Genomic DNA, 20,476 nt, shown 5'->3' on the forward strand with positions numbered 1-20,476 from the left:
ATATGACAACAAACCTGAAAAAAACATGAAACATATTTTATTACTTTTTCTACCAACTGATCTTTTATATTACCCCCCCCCCCCCTCCACTGCATATAAGGATCACACTGTAAGAAAGCTCCTGCAGCAGTTGATCACAGCTGGGGATGATGTCACAGACACATCATGACATCACACACGCAGAGTTCTGAGAGATTGCCTTGGAACCCTCACTTCTCAATACGAGTTGCAAAATGGAGGTATGTTTTCCTTGAGCTCCCTAATTTCTTGTATTTATGGCTCTTTTCCTGCCCTAAACTTTTTTCTGTTGTCTCCAAACATTGTCATTCTTATTTAGGCCTAAATGCTGGGCGTACCCATGGGTACACAGATGACGTCAGCGGCCTGCCCACTCTTCGTCCAGGCGCTCGCAAATATAAGTCAGTATGAACTGACTTATATTTGCAAAGGCGGGTAACACCTGACCATCTAATGATTTCTACATGCGAGGGGATATGGTGGCGACAGTGTCACAGGGATACGTGGGTCGGTGTCACAGGGACTAGGTAACCTGTGAGCTTCGCAGGTTACCGAGTCTATTACAATAACCCCCTTGGGTTACGGTAGATCTCTGGGTAGGTTTAAGGTTAAAATCAATGGTAAACTATTTCTCATTCCCTCTGCAGGAGATGGAGTACAGATACTTCATGTGGAGTGTCATGAAGCACAAAGTGTGAGTGTTGTTATTACTCCTCATCTGTATAACTGAGTGCTGTCAGATGGTCCATCAATTCCAGTCCCTATAATATTCTGTATATTCTGTTTCTAGGGAATTTCCTCAAAAAGTCCCCAAGCTCAACTGGGTGATTGGCTATAGATGCCCAAAGCCTTTTGTAAGTTATTTACATTTCTTATATCTATGTCTCTCTCTATGTGGCCATTTATTATGTAATAATATTACGTATCCCCTAAATGCATGTAGGAGGGACCCCAGCAGGAATCTCCGATCCCTTGTGCGTTCTCTGCTGTCCCCTCACCCCCCCAAATGCAGCCCTATATACACACGCAGGAATGGTGACATGTATGACACACATTTAATGGGTTATATTGTCTAATAATCTTCTTTTTCCCCTCTGCAGCAGGTTATGGTGCCCATACCAGGTACGCCCTGAGATGTTACTAATTACCTTTTATTATATACAAATTGTTGTCGTTTTATACAATAAACCATGTAATATCCTCATTTTATTCCTCAGAGGTGTCACCAGGGAAGGAAGGAGAAGTGAGGTAATTATATCATTTTATTACTTGGACAATATTAGGGGCAGATTTATTAAGCTTGGAGAAGAGATAAACTGGAGATAAAGTGGAGAAAAGGTAAAAGGAGATAAAGCACCAGCCAATCAGCTCCCAACTGTCTTTTTCAAACACAGCTGATTGGCTGGTGCTTTATCTCCTTTTACCTTTTCTCCACTTTAACTCCAGTTTATCTCTTCTCCAAGCTTAATAAATCTGCCCCTTAGTCTGGTAGAACCGGACCTCCGCATGACGTCTTTAGGTGGCCTTTCATCACTTGTCGTCGTGTGGGGCTGATTCATACCTGTGGGAAGAGTCAGCCCCACACCATCGAATGTATTTCCTCCCTCCGTGTGCAGTGCGGTGTAAGCCAATAGTAACCTGGCGCTGCGATGGCCGTAGGAAGATCGAGTGCTGATGACGTCAGCAGCCATTCCTCCCAGCGGCCGGGCCCGTCTGCTTTTTTGTGAAAGAACGGGGGGTGAAGCCTCCCAAAGAACGCTAGGGTGACGCCCACACACGCAGACTGGCTTTTAATCAACCAGCGTACAGCCTGCGATTGCGGGCCATCGCCAGCTGTGACCGCATGGAGGGCTTGTGCATGCGCGTTTCTCCGATAATCTAATCATCACATAATCCATTCCTAGCCTGCAGAAACGTACTTACAGAATATACAATAATAATTATAAGTATTGCAGGGATCAGCTGCTAACTGTCACTTCTTTTCTGTTCTGGATCTGTTATAGGCGGGTGATGTTCAACAATTGGACCTATGATGGGTAGGTATCTGATTGGCTGTATTATATAAGAATTAAATAAGTATCTGTTCACTATAAGAAGTAGCCAGGACTTACTTTTTAGAAAAACGGTGATGGCTGATTTGAAGGCGGTCGCTGGTGTCATGTGATGTCATCCGCCTGCCCCGATTAGGCAGGGGCATGGGCTCCGCCCAGCATTTCTATGGGTGCGCCCACCATTTTTGTGGGTCCACCCATCGACACCCCCTGCCTGTCAAGAAAGAAAAAGTTATCTGAAGCTGCTCGCAGCCAGGGCCTGCATGACAATGCGCAGACTCAAACATTGGCCAAGGGTGCGAATTCGGACCTTCTGAATCGGTGCCTAGATCTACCACACAGGCAGAGGTCAGACCATGGGATAGAATTACTAAGCAGCAGCATTTACCAGCTGCTGATCCTCTGCTGATCATGTAACAGAAACACAACTGTGTATAGTGCGGTAGTGTCATGTTGTGGGGATCACACTAATGTGCTGCTGAGCTTTGTGTATCACCTCTAATTATTATTATTATTCTAACAGAGAATGTGGCCAGGACCCCGACAACAGTCCCAATATGTCATCTGCGTAAGTAGCTGTTATGTTTCTCTAACATGTGCCCGGCTTACACATGGTAACCCCCGCACCAGGTATTAGTCATGTGTACCCTGTATATACAGCCCATGGCATATACAGTCTCTTCCATTGCACAGTCCTATAATATAATCTCTGTTCTTTGTTAGTAAACCAGCGAGGTTCAGCAGCAAATGGTGGAGGAAGCAAGTCACCAAGTGAGTAATAACCGGATATTGGCCGTGAGTAAGACCTGATCGGGCGATTATCGTATGACCGCGCATGCAAACAGCCGTCCTTGTGATTACAGCCAGTGATTGGCTAGCCATTGTTATCCGTACAAAAAGTTGATTGACAGGCGAGGGGAGTAACACTGGCGTGTTTCTGGCGGTAGGGAGGGCCGCTGATGTCACCAGCGGCCTCATTCTCCTCATCGCCATTGCAGCGCCAAGTAACGCCTAGCTTACTCAGAGCTGCCACCAGATGGGAAAACCATTCCATGGTGAGTGATTGTGAATGGTCTTCTCCTCCCGTGCCTGGCTGCGATCATGTGTACATTGGCGCGGGAAGGGGGTGTTTGCGGTTGGCAGGGTGGCCCAGGTCTGAATCTGGCGGTAATCCCTTCTCATTTCAGCATTACCCTATAGTAAGGGCTATATTACATGGGAGTGGTGGTGACGGGGACATTACCAGATATGGCACCATGATTAATGTAACCTATACCAGGCGGTATGAATGGGGGTCAGTGATCCCTGATAGTGCCTCGTAGTGATTGTATGTTGGCAGGTGATGTATAGAAATGATCATTCTGTCCCATTGCAGATTCTTCACCTGTTCCTGCTGCAGAACCCGCACCTTATAAGGTAAGTACACAGGAGCATTGTCACAGGGGTACTGGCTGCATTACAGGCCAGCGGCTTACTGGCTCTCATCACCACAGCACCACAGTAATGTCAGGGACGTCCCCACATTGTCTCTAGGATAGTTACGGTGGTCTGGCCTGTTGGGATTTTTACATTAATGTCATGTAGTCAGAATGATAATTACACAGCGAGAGCCGCGGTCTATAGCATCAGATTACTTCTCAGTCCCCTTATGGATAATAACCAGAACTACACCAGATCCTTCCAATGTTACACATAGAGCAACACTATATATGTACAGCACAGTTACTGCACCCTATCCCCATATTAATGTATTCCATAATAACTAGCCATTTCCCAATAGGCACATGATGTGTGGTGGGCGCCGCCTGCTGGGGGAGGGGGGCACAACACAACAAATGTAATTCATGCAATGGCAGAGCAGTCTGGGGATGGGGGTCAGTGTGTCTGGACCCAATAACACGCAGTCTTATTGTTACAGCGACTTCCCTCTTATAACACCCTGCCCACATCCTGTTACCCCCTGACCACATCCTGTTACCCCCTGACCACATCCTGTTACCTCCTGCCCTCATCCTGTTACCCCCTGCCCAAATTCTGTTACTCCCCCTGTTACCCCCTGTCCCCATCCTGTTACTCCTCTACCCTCATTCTTTTACCCCTTGCCCTCATCCTTTTGATCCTCTACCCTCATCCTGTTACTCCCTCTACCCTCATCCTGTTACCCCCCCTGCCCTCATCCTGTTACCCCCCCTGCCCTCATCCTGTTACTTCCCTGACCACATCTGGTTAGCTCACACCATCATCCTGTTACCCCCCTGCCCTAATCTTGTTACCCCTCTGCTAAACATTGTAGTACCCCCTGTCCACATCTTGTTACCCCCTGCCCTCATCCTGTTACTCCCTCTGCCCTCATCCTGTTACTCCCTCTGCCCTCATCCTGTTACCCCCCCCATCCCTCATCCTGTTACCGCCTGCCCTAATCCTAATACTCCCCTGCCCTCATCCTGTTACTCCGCTACCCTCATCCTGTTACCTCCCCCCCCTGGCAACATCCTGTTACCTCCTGCCCACATCCTGTTACCCCCCTGCCCTCATCCTGCTACTCCGCTACCCTCATCTTCAATTCCTGGAGATTCCCCCCCACACACACACACTGTCATGTGCGCGGGCGCTCCCGGGAAAGTGGGCATGGCTTTGTAAAACCTGAGCAGACTTTCCTACTCCCCCTTCCCCTTTGAAATCCCCCTACCCTCATCCTGCTACTCCGCAACCCTCATCCTTAGGGTTGCCACTTCAGGCATCTTCAATTCCTGGAGATCCCCCCCCCCCCCCCTAACACGCACACCGTCATGTGCGCGTGCCCTCCCAGGAAAGTGGGCATGGCTTTGTAAAACGGGTATGACCTCTTCAGAAAAGTGGGTGTGGCCTCTAATACAGACATGTATTAAAGTCGCTATTGTTACATTTAATAACACATTTCCCCTACTGACAACTCCTACACAGAGATACCTCATACATCCTCCTCTCACCCTGACACCAGTGACAACAACTTCACAGCAACCTCCCCAGCCCCTCACTTCTCTAACATGCAAATCTGCCCCAAACACTGACCGTCCACACACACAAATCCTCCCCTTCACACTGGCCTGACCATTTCCTCAGCTGACAGCACAGACGGCACTGCCCTGGGACTGATACACAGTAGCAGCCGGCTTATCTCTCCTCCGAGGCTCAGTTTGGGAGGAAGCACTGCTGCAGCATCCTAAGCTGTTGGTTGCACAGTGCTCCTCCGTCATCTCCTCTCCTGCGACCCAGTTTAATATTTCTGGAGGCAGAGGGAGCTAGCTGTGCAGCGAACAGCAACTCACAAGTGCTGGAGATGCACTGTTCATGCCCTGTGACTTTTCTGGCACCCGAAGCTCACGCTCCGCTGGAACCACCCTCCCTATGCCCCTATGCACCATAATTGCCTACTTCTGAAAACTAGTTTCAGGAAGATTATAGTTAGTAATAAAATTTTCGCAAAGTGCCCCATTCAGGGGGCGTGTCATGCTCCTCCCAAAGAACGTGTCTATTTCCATATATGGAGAGATTGTGAGATTGTGAACGAGGCACCTAGAAGAGTGGGTGTGTACTGCTACATCTGAGAGGAATCTTTTATTACTACTACCAAATGTAGATGAGCCCCAAAGCAGTTAGTAAGAGATATTATACTTGCTAAAGTGCTGGGAAATGGTGCTGTGATTCAATGTAAATGTATCTACAGAGTATCTCTCATTCCTTTTTCCCCAAAAAATGTAACCGTGTAATGTGGGCTAGGTGACATGAGGGAGATTGCTAGACTAATGAGGGAGAGAGGGAGATTGCTGTTAATTCAGGGAGTCTCCTGCAGAATGCAGGAGGGTAGGCAAGGTGCACACTCAGTTGGGAGGCTGTGGAGGCTTTCAAAGTCACCCGGATTCCGGGAGAATCCCAGAATCCGGGAGACTGCAAAAACATCCAGGAGGGTTGCCACCGATTCAGGGAGAATCCAGGAAATCCTGGAGAGGTGGCAACCCTACTCATCCTGTTACTCTGCTACCCTCATCCTGTTACCCCCTCCCCATTGTGTAAATGCATTATAGTGACTGTATCTTGGCATGTGATGTTAAATACAGTAAATCTTCATTCTTTCGAATTGCAGATACAACCAGCAGCACTTATATGTGTGCGTCTGTATGTATGTATATATATGTATGCATATGTATGCATATGTATATATATGTATGCATATGTATATATATGTATGCATATGTATGTATATGTATATATATGTATGCATATGTATGTATATGTATATATATGTATGCATATGTATGTATATGTATATATATGTATGTATATGTATGCATATGTATGTATATGTATGCATATGTATGTATATGTATATATATGTATGTATATGTATGCATATGTATGTATATGTATATATATGTATGCATATGTATGTATAGATATATATATGTATGCATATGTATGTATATATATGTATGCATATGTATATATATGTATGCATATGTATGCATATGTATATATACATACATACAGTCACACACACCCCGTGGGGGTCATTCATTGATTGCTGCACTGCTCCTGGCGCGGCTGCTCACCGGTACTGCGGTCTGTGGAACGGAAAAACAAAGTTGTGATTCACATTCAATCTATCTGTAATTGCCTTTCTTATTACCACCAATAAACAGTGATGTCATCATTACACGGTCTGGTCACTTACTATTGCTACTTGCAGCTCACATAATGGAGGTTATTCTGGTTGACTCAGAAGGCTGCAAATCTCGCTGTCTTTGGCACACCGCCCCTTCGCACACCACGATCCCCTGCAGGCATGTGAATGGATGTTTTGCATAAACATCCATTCGCAGCCTTGCGTGCAGTGACAATATCATTTTATGGTTGATGACCATCGTATGATTTTGCCAGCATGCAGATCTGAGACACCTCTGTGGTGTCTCAGATCTGCGGGCGCCCTGACATCCGCTGCCCTACCCCCACACCATCGGGGAATTACCATGGGAACACACAGCATTTTCATGGAAACGCCAATGAATCGCTGGGCGTTCCCATGGGCTAATCCCCCGGCCCGCCGCCCCCTACCCGCACTGTTTTGTGCGAGCACCCGGTGAATAATCTATTCACCGTGGCCACTCGAACATGCGCAGTCGCAAAAAATCGTTCCCCCAGTGCGGTCGCGCCCATTATGCTTAGTGAGTAAAAGGTATTTCAGCTTTGAAGCATATTGGGGCTGTGTAATCTGTGCTGGATGGACCCATCGTATATATTGACCTGCTGTGGGGTGTAATGGGGCCACACCCGATAAATTGGGTAATATTCACCCCTGTAGAGTCGGAGATAGCCCCAGGGCCGGCGCTACCCACTCACCAGAGCCTGCAAAGCAAGGAGGCGCTGTGTTCCATAGGCGCTTCCCTGCTCTGCGACTCTACTGAGTCTGCCACTGCACAGAATGGGATGTGCGCTGCTGCTGCTGCGCCTGTCACAGTGTGTGACAGCCAGGCAGCAGCGCTGGCAGCAGAGGGGAGAGAGGGATGAGTGCAGCAGCAGCAGTGGGTCGGGACACTCCGGAGGACAGCAGCACCAGCAGGGGGAGTCCTGGTCTGCAGAAAGGTACAGGAAGTATAAACTGCGCTAAATTTAAAGAAACAGTGTATGACATAAAAATGTACAATTTAATATATGAAATGCATAAAAATCAAATCAATAATCACTCAGTGCATTGGACATGAGTGTAAAGCAGCCCATACACGGTCCGTTTTCGCCGGCTCCGTTTAGTACTATGCGATGCGCGCTCCCGCGCATCACATAGTACGGTACAAAAAGTATGTGCTGCACATACTTTTTGTACTAGGTACACATCGCATCGGATCACAGTGCAGCACAAGGCATGCACTAGGGATGCGATCCGATGCGATGCGTGCTACTTAAGTGCCGAACGGATCCGTTAAACGGACCGTGTATGGGCACCTTATGGATAATCACCCTTCCTGTGTGATCCACCAGTACTGGGGAAGTCGTTTTGGTTATAGAATTGTAATATCCAGTAAATGGGAAGTGGGGAGGTCTCTTCCTCTCCTTTGCCAATATGGAACCGGGTCTGTTAGGAGGTGGCGTTCCTCCAAAGGTGGTGCTGCCGCAGTGAGTTTAGTATTTGCTACAGGGTAAACGTAGGAACATAATTAGCAATTCCATATTTATCAGTTGTATACTTTTGTTTGCAGTGTGTCTGAGTTCCCCAGTCTTGCTTCTCACAGACTGCGTCACCAATTGCACACCTCAGTCCTGGTCTGCACCTTCCTTCCTCACTGTGGTGCTGAGCCCCTCCCCCTGATCTCTGCATCAGGGTCAGGACAGCATGTGCCAAGCAGTGATTGGAGGAGCTCGGCACATACTGATTCAAAGAGATCCCCTGATTGGTGGAGCCTAGGGATGGCCATCGTTGCCATTGCCATCGATGGTTGCTATTGATGGCAATTCTGCAACTGACCAACGATAGTGCTAAACTATGCAATGGATGACCATCGATATTTTTACATATCGATGGTCATCCATTGTGCTTGATTGATTGGCCTGTGGGTCAATCAAATCACGGGGGGCAGAGCTTTGCGGGTGTCGGGAGCAGAGCTATGTTCCGTGTCCCAGCCATCTGAAGAAAAAAAACATTGTTTTGCTGTTCCATCGATGGAGGGAAACCATCTGGTTCTCCCCCATCGATGACAAAAGTATTCGATATCGGCCATGAACCATCAATGATTTCAAATCATCGATGGTCGATGGCCATCGCTAGTGGAGCCTATTATTCTCCACTGACCCCTGGAACACAGAGGATCCCACAGCTGAGCACATGGCTTCCTCTGTAAGTTACTGCACCCAGCACCTTGCCTCCTCTGCCTCTGTAGCTCCTGCCTCTCTGCAGCCTCTCTCTCTCTCTCCTCATCTGTCCTACCCCCTCCCTGCCCAGCATTTGTCCCCCTCTCCCTAGCCAGTACCCCCGCCATCTCCCTGCCCAGCATTTGTCCCCCCTTTCAATGCCCAGCATCTGTCTCCCCATTCCTGCCCAGTATCTGCCACCCTCTCCCTGCCCAACATCTGTCATCCCTCTCCCTGCCCAGTATCTGCCCCCTCTCCCTGCTCAGCATCTGTCCCCCTCTCCCTGCCCAGCATCTGTCGCACCTCTCCCTACCCAGTATCTGCCCCCTCTCCCTGCACATTATTAGCCCCCTCTCCCTGCCCAGAATCTGCCCCCTCTCCCTACCCAGCATCTGTCACTCATCTCCCTTCCCAGTATCTGCTCTCCTATTCCTGCCCAACATCTGTCCCCCCCTCCCGCCCAGTATCTGCCACCCTCTCCCTGCCCAACATCTGTCATCCCTCTCCCTGCCCAGTATTTGCCCCCTCTCCCTGTCCAGCATCTGTCCCCCCTAATGCGCAGTATCTGCCCCCCTCTCCCTGCCCAGCATCTGTACCCCATCTCCCCACATCTATACCCCCCTCTCTCTCTCCCTAGCATCTGCCCCTCTCTCCAGATCTGTCCCCCTCTTTTTGCCCATTATATGCCCATCTGCACTAACTAACACTACTGGGAGTTATGTATAATGGGCAATACTACTGTGGGTGTTTTAAGTGGCAGCGCTGTTGGCATTATGTTTAAGGCACACTACTTATGTGGGCATTGTGTATAAGGGACACTACTATGTGTATTGTGAACCAGAGGCACCATGTGTGAAGTAAATTAAATTGTGCTACTTTATGGTGCAATTAATTTCTTGCCCAGATCTTGCCCAGAAAATGATGAAACTTACTGCCGCCTCATAACAACCTGATCAATGATGGCTACAATTCCATGCGGGGATTCTGGACAAAGCCGAGACTTGAACCTTCAAGGTAGATAAGCGCAATCCAGCCTCCAGGCCCTTCTGTAAGAAAGATAGAATCCGAGTCAGGCGGTAAATCCTAGGATTGAAGTGGCGAGTTCTACACCAAACAAAGTAGGCCCGCCAAACACGATGGTAATCCCTCGCCGAGGAAGCCTTCCTCGCTCTAAGCAGGGGCTGGCAACTTTTAGCCTAGGGGGCAAGTCCAGAGCACTGGCCCATACCCCCCATCATTCTGGAAAGCTGAATGCTTGTGCGCGCTGTTGGCGCGCAGAAAATTTAGGCGTGTGGTCTATCATAAGGGGGCGTGGCCTGTACCTTGATTGTAACTTTTGGCAAAGAAAGTTTTATACTTTTCTCCCTGTGATAGGCGCTAATCGAACTGTAATATTCTCACTTGACTTACTAGTATCTTAATTAAATATTGTGACAAAAATATTTTATATATTTAATGAGCAGCAGACTAGATGGTGTGATTGTGATCTCACACCTAATCAGGTGTTGGGTGCACCTGAGTTTACCCCACCTGTCCAACCAAAATACTTTATATATAGACTGCGCTTATAGAGCAGGTGCACGTGTGGCTGAATCAACGATCACTACTAAATTATATATAAATATATTTATTAGTATGAATATATCAAATTAGAATTAAAAAGAATTTTCTTTATACACAGTAATAAATAAAAAGACACATGTAAACTCTACACAATAAGAATCGGTGGCCACCTAAAAAAAATAAATGAATTAGTAATTAAATGTTGCTTCACAAAAGGAAGCTTTCTTTGATGAGTTGTTTAAAAATTGATATTGCTTTTCCAGTGGGAAGGGGGACAGTATTAGCAGCCAATTTAATAATCTCCAGTCACCGCTTGTAGTTTTAGTATAAGTTTGTCCAGTGCACTTAGGTATATCTCATACTCACAGACTCCACAGAAATATGACGTTGGGCCGCAGTATAAATTAGCAGGGAGGCAGGAGAGTTAGTGAATGTTCCTCAGTCTGTGGCTTTCCGTTCTACACCCGCAAAAGTCTCTGCCGCCGTGACACTGACCCAAAGCCGGCAGTTGTAATCAGTCCAGACGCCGTGTCTCTCACATACGGCTGGGGTCTCAGTCAGGCGTCAGGCTGGCCCGTATAGCTGCAGAGTCGCGTATCTCACCCGCTCTCTGTCAGCTGGAAGAAGTGGGTCTGTGTTCTCTGGTTGTGCAGCTGTTATAGGTGATAGCGGTGATCGGTGGCTGTTAGAGGTCCCTCCTTTGGATAAAAGACACCGGGCAAATTCTCCGCTAACGCGTTTCGCTCGTATTGGAGCTTTTTCAAAGGACTCTTTATGCTAGGCGACATATTGTCCTGTGGCATACATCCCTACCAGCTACCACCATGGGAAAATATTTCATTTATTTACCGTTTCTTATATAGCGCAGCATATACCGTTGCGCTTTAAGATTTTGGCCAGGATATAACCTTACCCCCATCAAGCGCATAAAACTACATCCAAGGCTGTGGCACCCTGCAGATCTCGTACCAGCGCCGCCAGTGGCCGACTTGAACTCTAATATGGCGCCAATATCAGACATAAAATCCTACCAATGCCACTAACAGGAAACAAATCTAAATGACATAGATAGCAACCTCTATCTACTGTATATTATAAAATAATATACCATAAGTCCTGAATAAAACACAAAGGAATGGTAACAAGAGAAATACTCCCTCTAATAATGGGGGCCAATAGCTCGGCAGATTTCCCTACCAAACATGCTGGAAAGGCTAAAAATCATTCCGGTAACTTAATTTCAGCCAAAGCCGTGCAAATGCTTGTACAAGATTAACTGAAATACCGCCCCCGGCCTGGGGTAACCCGGCCCCGCATAGTGTGTCTATAAACCCTAACTGACGGGGCTAAGCAGGATACAGCATAGCAGCCCGGGCACCTAACCGGACCCCGCCAGTATGAACGGCGCCAGAAATACTCCGCGCGCCAGAGAGATACTCCGCTGCACAGCCGAAACCTGCAGATGTCCCAGCCCGGACTCGGCCAGAAGGACCCGCGAGTAATGGCGCCCGCAGCTTTAGAGGCTCCATCACAGGCCGCGCCGCTGCTGCGATAAACTACCGGCAGCGCTGTGACCAGGAGGCCCAGCGCCGCAAACCTAAGCGACCCGCGGAAGTTAAACTGCTAATTACACTGTGACGTGACCCGGTGCCTATACAGCGCAAGGGGACACGGCAAATGCTCAGGCCCAGCAAATGCAATATGGATAGATGAAGGAGAGAATATAACAAATAGGAAGAAATACAGATTAGAATATAGATGAGAGATTTAGCAGAGAAAGAAAAGTGAAAACAGAAAGATGATACAATATGAGCAGTATTTAACCACTTCAACAATATACTTATCAGCACAACGAATCTGACTGAAAAGAGATGGAACCTTCTAGACATAGGCATATATCAGATGTAGAGCCACTCCCCTGATATTCCATCAACCAATCAAATCAGTACTCCCTTCACACAATGTTCCTCCCCTTAAAACCTCACCCCCCACATGCCAGTGTATATGATTCCTTGTCACATGCCCATGCTGGTAAGCTTATGTTGCTTCGGATAAACTAGTTATCCTCTGCAATCTTTCTCACATAGGGCGAGATTCACCAAACTAAAAATGCCGTAAAAACCCAGTTTTCTGGGTTTTTACCGCATTTTCATAGCCAGCAAAGCCCCACCGCCCACCCATAGGCTTCCATGGGTTACGCTACCTAGAACTGGCGTAATCCCATGGAAGCCTATGGGCAGCGGCGTAACTATAGCACCGCAGCCCCCCCGCCAAGCACCCGTCGTCCATGCAACCCCCCCCCCCCCAATCCCCCGCAGCCTTACCTATCTCGCTGGTCCCGGCAGCTCCGTTCTTCTGCTGAGGACCACCACAAAATGGCTGCCCCCATATAGCACACACCTCTCTGAAACTGTCTGCTGTATGGGGGTGGCCATTTTGTGGTGGTCCTCAGCAGAAGAACGGAGCCGCCGGGCTCAGCGCGATAGGTAAGGCTGCGGGGGATTGGGGGGGTTTGCATGGGCGACGGGTGCTTGGCGGGGCGCCCCCCCCCCCCTAAGGGCTGTTTCACACAGTACGGTTCCTTCCGCACGGTGAAATCCCGTACGGTCAGGGAGCCGCGCCGCACTCAGAATTTTATAATGGCAGGGATGGCCACAGCCCGGCAGCCGTCCCTTCCAGTGGGGGGATCCGGCTGCAGCCGTGCGGCCGGGCCGTGGCCGTCCCGTGTGAATGGACACAATAGTGTCCATTCACAACTGCTGAGTGCGGCGCGGCTCCCTGGCCGTACGGGATTTCACCGTGCGGCAGGAACCGTACTGTGTGAAACAGCCCTAACGGCGGGGGGGGGGCACCCAAAACTTAGCTACGCCGCTGACTATGGGCTTCTCTTTGCATCCCCTGCCGCCCCAGTCGATCCGCGCTGCCCTCCCCTGTGTCCGGGCAGCCTCCTGCTGTGCTGCCCAGACAGTGACCTCCTCCTCCCTGCACAGCTTCCGGGTGCAGGGAGGAGGAAACGGAGCCCTTACAGCCAGGTAAGGGTGCAGGGAGGGAGGGGGGTCCCGCTACACATCGCCGGTCATCGCCTTTGAGTTAATAATCGCATATGTTACTGCATATGCGATTATTAACAATGAGAATGCCGGCGATGTGCGGCGGGGGTTATTGGAGAATCCCGCCCATACTCTTTAGTTAATCTTTTTCTCTCTCTTCTCCTCTCTCAACTGAAGTCTGTATCATCACCACACACAGGGCCAGATGCACTAAGCTTCAAGAGTGATAAAGTGGAGAGTGATTAAAACCAACCAATCAGCTCCTGTATGACATTTTGTAAACATAGTCTATGACATGGCAGGTAGGAGCTGATTGGCTGGTGGTTTATCACTCTCCATTTTGCCACTTTTCAAGCTTAGTGCATCTGGCCCAGTGTGTGTTACTGTTTTGTATCTGTGTTTTAAGTTGTCAATGAATATAAAACAAGGTGTGACAGCACCACATAGTGACACACAAAAGAAAAATAAACATTGGAAAATCGGCGGATAAATCTAGTGCTGTTGAGGAAACATTGGATTGGGTTAAACATCGAACATTGGAACCATAAATCCGATGTTGTCGATGAAACATCATATGATTACCCATCCCTACCTACCAGTGTCCCTCTTCGCAAAAGCTACAAGTTGGGAGGTATGGGGGAGGGTACAGAAGAGCCTCTGCCTCTCACATCTCCTCCATCCCATGCAGAGCTCTTGTTAGGACTTACCACAGGCGCCTCTCTCAGCATCTGCCGCATACTCCCTCCTGCCGCCTGTCTGGTGTCCATGCCGGCGGTACCAGGGCTAGGGCCACTTGTCACTATATATATCATGGTGGGGAATCAGGGCGTTAGTCTCCCCTGGGCTGCGGCTGGGCTGAGCACGGCTCCGATCATCCACCCTGCTGCTGCTGCTGGGCTCCCTGCAATCTGGTCTGCTGTAGCGGGGCTGCGGACAGGCTGTACACAGGGAGATGCTGGACTCCTCCCGCCGGATACACTGACTGCTGCTGCCGGCTGCTTCTCTCGCTGCGAATGCGCCCCCGCCCGGCCCAGCAGCAGCAGCATGACAGGGAGCCGCACACATGATGACAGAGGCAGCTGCAGTTCCGCCCAGCAGCCACTAGGGGCAGAGTTCCCCGGGGGCGGCGCTGTGTGTGTGATGCTGTGTCGCTGTAGGGCAGGTTCCCGCCCGGGCTGCTGCGGTGACAGAGGAGGAGAAGACTCCCGGTACCGGGCATGGGAATGTCCCTGGAGGCACCTGTCAGCACCCGGGCCCAGCCGCTGTGGAGGAGGTAGCGCGGTGGCGGCAGAGCAGGCGGCCCTCAGGGAGAGCAGGTGATTGGTCAGTGTGTGTGATGTGGGCGGGGCTGGCTCCCTGCGGCCGGTGTCCCCTCAGCTCTCACATTTCTCTCTCATTTATGCTCATTTGTTGTTTTTATGTCTTATTTATTATTAGTTTTATACACAATAATTATTGGGGTTATTATATTGTCCGTATTATTACTGATATTATGTCACATGTCACTGCTGCTGTATAGGGGGGGGGGGGAGTGGGTGCTGTGGTGAAACAATACACTGATCACATAAGCAGCTGTATGCAGTGATCTGTGTGTAATAAGAGGGGGCTGCACTGATGCCACCACTGTTATATACACACGCACATTACACTCACACTGATACATACAGGTGACTGGCGTCTGGGATGCCGGCATACAGAATACCGACACCGGCATCCCGAAGGAGGGAATCCTGACAGGGGTCAGGTAATCTTACTTACTACTCATTTGGTTCCCCCCCCCCCCCCCCTTTCATCACCCCCCAAAAATAAAAAAAACTTCCACAGCCTATCCCTATCCCTCCACCCCCTGTAACCTGTCCTTAACCCTCCCATCTGCAGCCTGTACCTATCAGCAGGGTCTGTCCTACCATTACGCTGAGTGCGCTGCTGTGTGAGGTGCCAGGCTGGGGAGGGCGCCGCAGCCTGGCATGCCTCAGCGCCACTCTTGTGGTCTACGCCTGCCTCGGACACTGACCCCTCTGACAGGTGACAGGGCAAGAGCAGTGTTGCCCAGACTGCTGTGTGACACAGGGCAGTTATAGCGACCACATCCTGTGCACTGGAAGACAGGACACTATCAGCCTGGCCAGGGGCTTACATCCTCCCTCATCAGTCCCTCTGAGCTGCAGGAAGTGCTGTGACTGGTGCCTGTGTTCCCCACACATCCTCCCACCCAGCTCTGTAACTATATACACCCCGCAGACCCCAGAATATGTACCCCCAGAGTGTGGCTCCTCTCACATGCAGTCTTGGTCTTATACCCAGGTACTTGTGTTGGCTTGCTGAGGGAGGAGGAAGAAGATGGGGTCGGTGATTCCAGGGGTGGAAGAAGGATGGCAGCAGATGAAAATGGGAGCCCCACTGGCCCATGATGGATGGCGGCTCGGTTACCAGTGTTCTCGGAGAGCACAGACACTGTCAACTTGGGAAGAGTTACAAGAAGGTGAGTGTGGTCTGGGACCGGAGGCCGATATCTGTATGTGTATGGGGGAGGTGATGGATAGTCACTTTGGGGGATGCATAGTCACTAGGTGGGATGGATAGTCACTATGGGGGATGGATAGTCACTAGTGGGGATGGATAGTCACTAGGGGGGATGGATAGTCACCAGGGGCGGATTGGGAATTAAAAGCAGCCCGGGAAATATGTTGAAGCAGCCCGGGGGGGGGGGGGGACTATTGCGCGCCTGAGCCGCCCCCCCCCCCCGTTTTGGGGGGGCGTGGCCTAGTGATATGGAGGTGTGGCCTATTTTGATGAGATCACGCCCATTGTCACCGCTGTGGGGGCATGGCTAGTGGCTCTCTGAACTGCTGGCTATGTCCCCAGCCCCTCAGGCTGCAGAATAGGCACATGGGAGGGGGGACGCAGGGTGCGTAGGATGTAGGGTGACAGAGGGGAGACGCAGTGTGGCATAGGATGTGGGGTGGCGGAGGATTCAGGTAGGGAGGGGGGGAAGCAGGGTGGCAGAGGAAGCAGGGTGGGAGGGGGTATGCAGGGTGATATATATATACCAAGGATCCGGCACTCCCAATAACCAAACAACAATTGCCTGTGTGCCCTCACAGAGAGAAAGACATATAGCAGCCGAGGTGAAGACAGTAGTCAGTCAGGTAACCACAACGTTTCAGTTCTATTGAACTTTTTTCGCTGACACTTGAAAAAAGTACAATAGAACTGAAACGTTGTGGTTACCTGACTGAGTACGCACCTCTGCTGCTATATAATTTATATATATATATATATATATAATTGCTGGGGGAACATGCTCAACCAGATGGCACTCCAGGCAGGGACTGGATGAACAGTGCTTAGTTAGGATGGTGGCAGAGTCCGGGCAGAAGATGCCATGAGGAGGATTATAGTAGACTGCCTCCCACTGCTGCTGCGGACACGTAGGTAGGATCCCGGCCGGCTCCCGAGGGACACGTGACAGCCTCCATGGCTGCTTCTCCGGCGGCTATTTTTGGACTCATGTCCTCGAGTCCCGGACTGACAAATTCTTCAAGAGGGGGGGGGCATGCCCGGGTGCGGGTGGTGGGGGCGGCCGGGTGGCTCACCTGCTGCTGCTCTTCAGCTGCCGGGCCGTCTCAACATCAGTGAGGGCCCCTGGGCAAAATAATTCAATGGGTCCCCCATAACCCTCCCCACACACACACACACACATACCCCCAACTATGTGCAGCAGCCGGGATCCGGGCAGCGATGGCAGAGAGCTTGTAGCGCTATGTGCCAGGCGGCAGGGCGGGAAGCGCTGCTGAATTTGAAAAGACTTGCCGGACCTTGATTGGCTGAATTCTCTCAGCCAGTCAGCGTCCAGCCAGTCTTTTCAAATTCAGCAGCGCTTCCCACCCTGCCGCCTGGCACATAGCGACTACTGAACAGTGGCATACACAATGTGAAGAGACCTCAACAATTACATCTAACAGAGAAGTTGTACTGTGCGGTTATTATACAGTACATACAGAACAGGAATAGGTCAACAATTATAGGGGGAACTTACACTGTGCAGTTACACATAGACACTACAGGAAGATTACTACTGGAATACTCATCAAGAGAATCTAACCAGAAGTTACGTACAGACTTGGAACCCAAACTGACAAAGACAGTGAAAATCCTGTAATGACAGTTATATAGCAGATGTACACATGAAAGCTACAGGTAATTACCCCAAGCAACAGGGAATGCCAGGTAACACTAGAGGATTGTGGAACATGAGAGTAATCATGGTGCCAGGTACCTGCCAGCCTCCACCTCTCCGGATGTGCCAGGGACAGCAGCCTCCTCACGTTCTTGGAGGCCAAACTCTGCTTGCTGCCACCGGTTTCCTTTCCCAGCCCCACTCTGCCAACTGTAGCTGGCAGCAGCGAGGGGTGGGCACAATGTCTTGGCCAGTCTGTGGGCTCCAGTTAGTCCATGGTGTGCAGCTGGTCTGGTGGTGCTCAGCAGGGGGTATCTGCTGGGCAGTGTAGTGACTGTAGTCATTTAGGAGCAGCTGACAATGTACATAGCTGCCGACACAGGCTAGCTCTACAAGCTCACTGCCGCTGCTGCCCGGATCCCTGCTGTTGCACATAGGTGGGTGAGGGGTTGTGTGGGGATTACACAACACAAACCCCCATCCACTATGTTCCGGGCAGCGGCGACAGTGAGCTTGTATCGCCAGCAGCTATGTGCGGGGCGGGAAGCGCTGCTGAATGTGAAAGACTGGCCGGACGCTGATTGGCTGAATTCTCTCAGCCAATCAGCATCCAGCCAGCCAGTCTTTTCAAATCCAGCAGCGCTTCCCGCCCCACACAGAGCACTTAGCGATACAAGCTCACTGTCACCGCTGCCCCCGGTCCCCGTTGCCCGGCGGCAAATGACGCTAGGAGGCGAGCACTAAGCTGCAGCCCATTGCGCGGAGCCGTGCCCATCAGCTCTCGTAAAAGGTTTCCCAATAGGGGAGCTGGGAGGTGCTGCGCGCGCATGCGCAGCAGCCCTCCCACGGCCATTTTTTATGTGGGCAAAGTGCTGCGGCCGCTACCTGCGGCCCGGCCAGCCCTGGGGGGATCACGGCCGGCCCCTTTTAATGAGTTTTGGGCCGGCCCACCGGGAAATGGCCCGGTTTCCCGGTGGGCCAATCCGCCCCTGATAGTCACTATGGGGGATGAATAGTCACTAGGGGGAGGGCTAGTCACTAGTGGGGATGGAAAGGAACTAGTGGGGATGGATAGGAACTAGTGGGGATGGATAGTCACTATGAGGAATAATTAGTCACTAGTGGGGATGAATAGTCACTAGTGGCGATGGATAGTCACTATGGGGGATGGATAGTCACTAGGGGGAGGGATAGTCACTATGGGGGATGGATAGTCACTAGTGGGGATGGATAGTCACTAGGGGAGATGGATAGTCACTATGGGGGATGGATAGTCACTAGGGGGTAGGGATAGTCACTAGTGGGGATGGATGGGAACTAGTGGGGATGGATAGGAACTAGTGGGGATGGATAGTCACTATGGGGGATAATTAGTCACTAGTGGGGATGGATAGTCACTCGTGGCGATGGATAGTCACTATGGGGGATGGATAGTCACTAGGGGGAGGGATAGTCACTAGGGGGAGGGACAGGCACTATTGGGGAGGGATAGTCACTAGTGGGGATGGATAGTCACTATGGGGGATGGATAGTCACTAGGGGGGATGGATAGTCATGGGGGATGGATAGTCACTAGGGGGGATGGATAGTCACTAGGGGGGATGGATAGTCACTAGAGTGGAGGGATAGTCACTAGGGTGGAGGGATAGTCACTATGGGGGATGGATGGTCACTATGGGGGATGGATGGTCACTAGGGGGGATGGATAGTCACTAGGGGGAGGGATAGGCACTAGGGGGGATGGATAGTCACTATGGGGGATGGATAGTCAGTAGAGGGGATGGATAGTCACAATGGGGGATGGATAGTCACTATGGGGGAGGGATAGTCACTAGGGAGGAGGGATAGTCACTATGGGGGATGGATGGTCACTAGTGGGGATGGATAGTCACTAGGGGGAGGGATAGTCACTAGGGGGGATGGATAGTCACTAGGGGGGATGGATAGTCACTATGGGGGATGGATAGGCACTAGGGGGGATGGATAGGCACTAGGGGGGATGGATAGTCACTATTGGGGATGGGTAGTCACTATGGGGGATGGATAGGCACTAGGGGGGATGGATAGTCACTATGGGGGATGGATAGTCACTATGGGGGAGGGATAGTCACTATGGGGAATGAATGGTCACTAGTGGGGATGGATAGTCACTAGGGGGAGGGATAGTCACTAGGGGGATGGATAGGCACTAGGGGGGATGGATAGTCACTATGGGGGATGGATAGGCACTATGGGGGATGGATAGTCACTATGGGGGATGGATAGTCACTATGGGGGATGGATAGGCACTAGGGGGGATGGATAGTCACTATGGGGGATGGATAGGCACTAGGGGGGATGGATAGTCAATATGGGGGATGGATAGTCACTATGGGGGATGGATAAGCACAAGGGGGGATGGATAGTCACTATGGGGGATGGATAGTCACTATGGGGGATGGATAGGCACTAGGGGGGATGGATAGTCACTATGGGGGATGGATAGGCACTAGGGGGGATGGATAGTCACTATGGGGGATGGATAGTCACTAGGGGGGATGGATAGTCACTAGGGTGGAGGGATAGTCACTATGGGGGATGGATAGTCACTATGGGGGATAGATGGTCACTAGGGGGGATGGATAGTCACTAGGGGGAGGGATAGGCACTAGGGGGGATGGATAGTCACTATGGGGGAGGCATAGTCACTAGGGGGGAGGGATAGTCACTAGGGGGGAGGGATAGTCACTATGGAG

General features: G+C 50.6%; 1 long non-coding RNA gene across 1 annotated transcript; it reads left to right on the forward strand.

Moving 5' to 3' along the window:
- Positions 1-808: 808 nt before the first annotated feature.
- Positions 809-3,488, forward strand: LOC146053284 (uncharacterized). The gene is made up of 7 exons (XR_014467724.1): positions 809-872; positions 1,119-1,140; positions 1,236-1,266; positions 2,022-2,054; positions 2,593-2,637; positions 2,793-2,840; positions 3,445-3,488. It is a non-coding gene; the product is annotated as an uncharacterized LOC146053284 (long non-coding RNA).
- Positions 3,489-20,476: the final 16,988 nt, after the last annotated feature.

Source organism: Crinia signifera, unplaced genomic scaffold (assembly GCF_055691185.1).
Source record: "Crinia signifera unplaced genomic scaffold, ASM5569118v1 HAP2_SCAFFOLD_146, whole genome shotgun sequence".
NCBI lineage: Eukaryota > Metazoa > Chordata > Amphibia > Anura > Myobatrachidae > Crinia > Crinia signifera.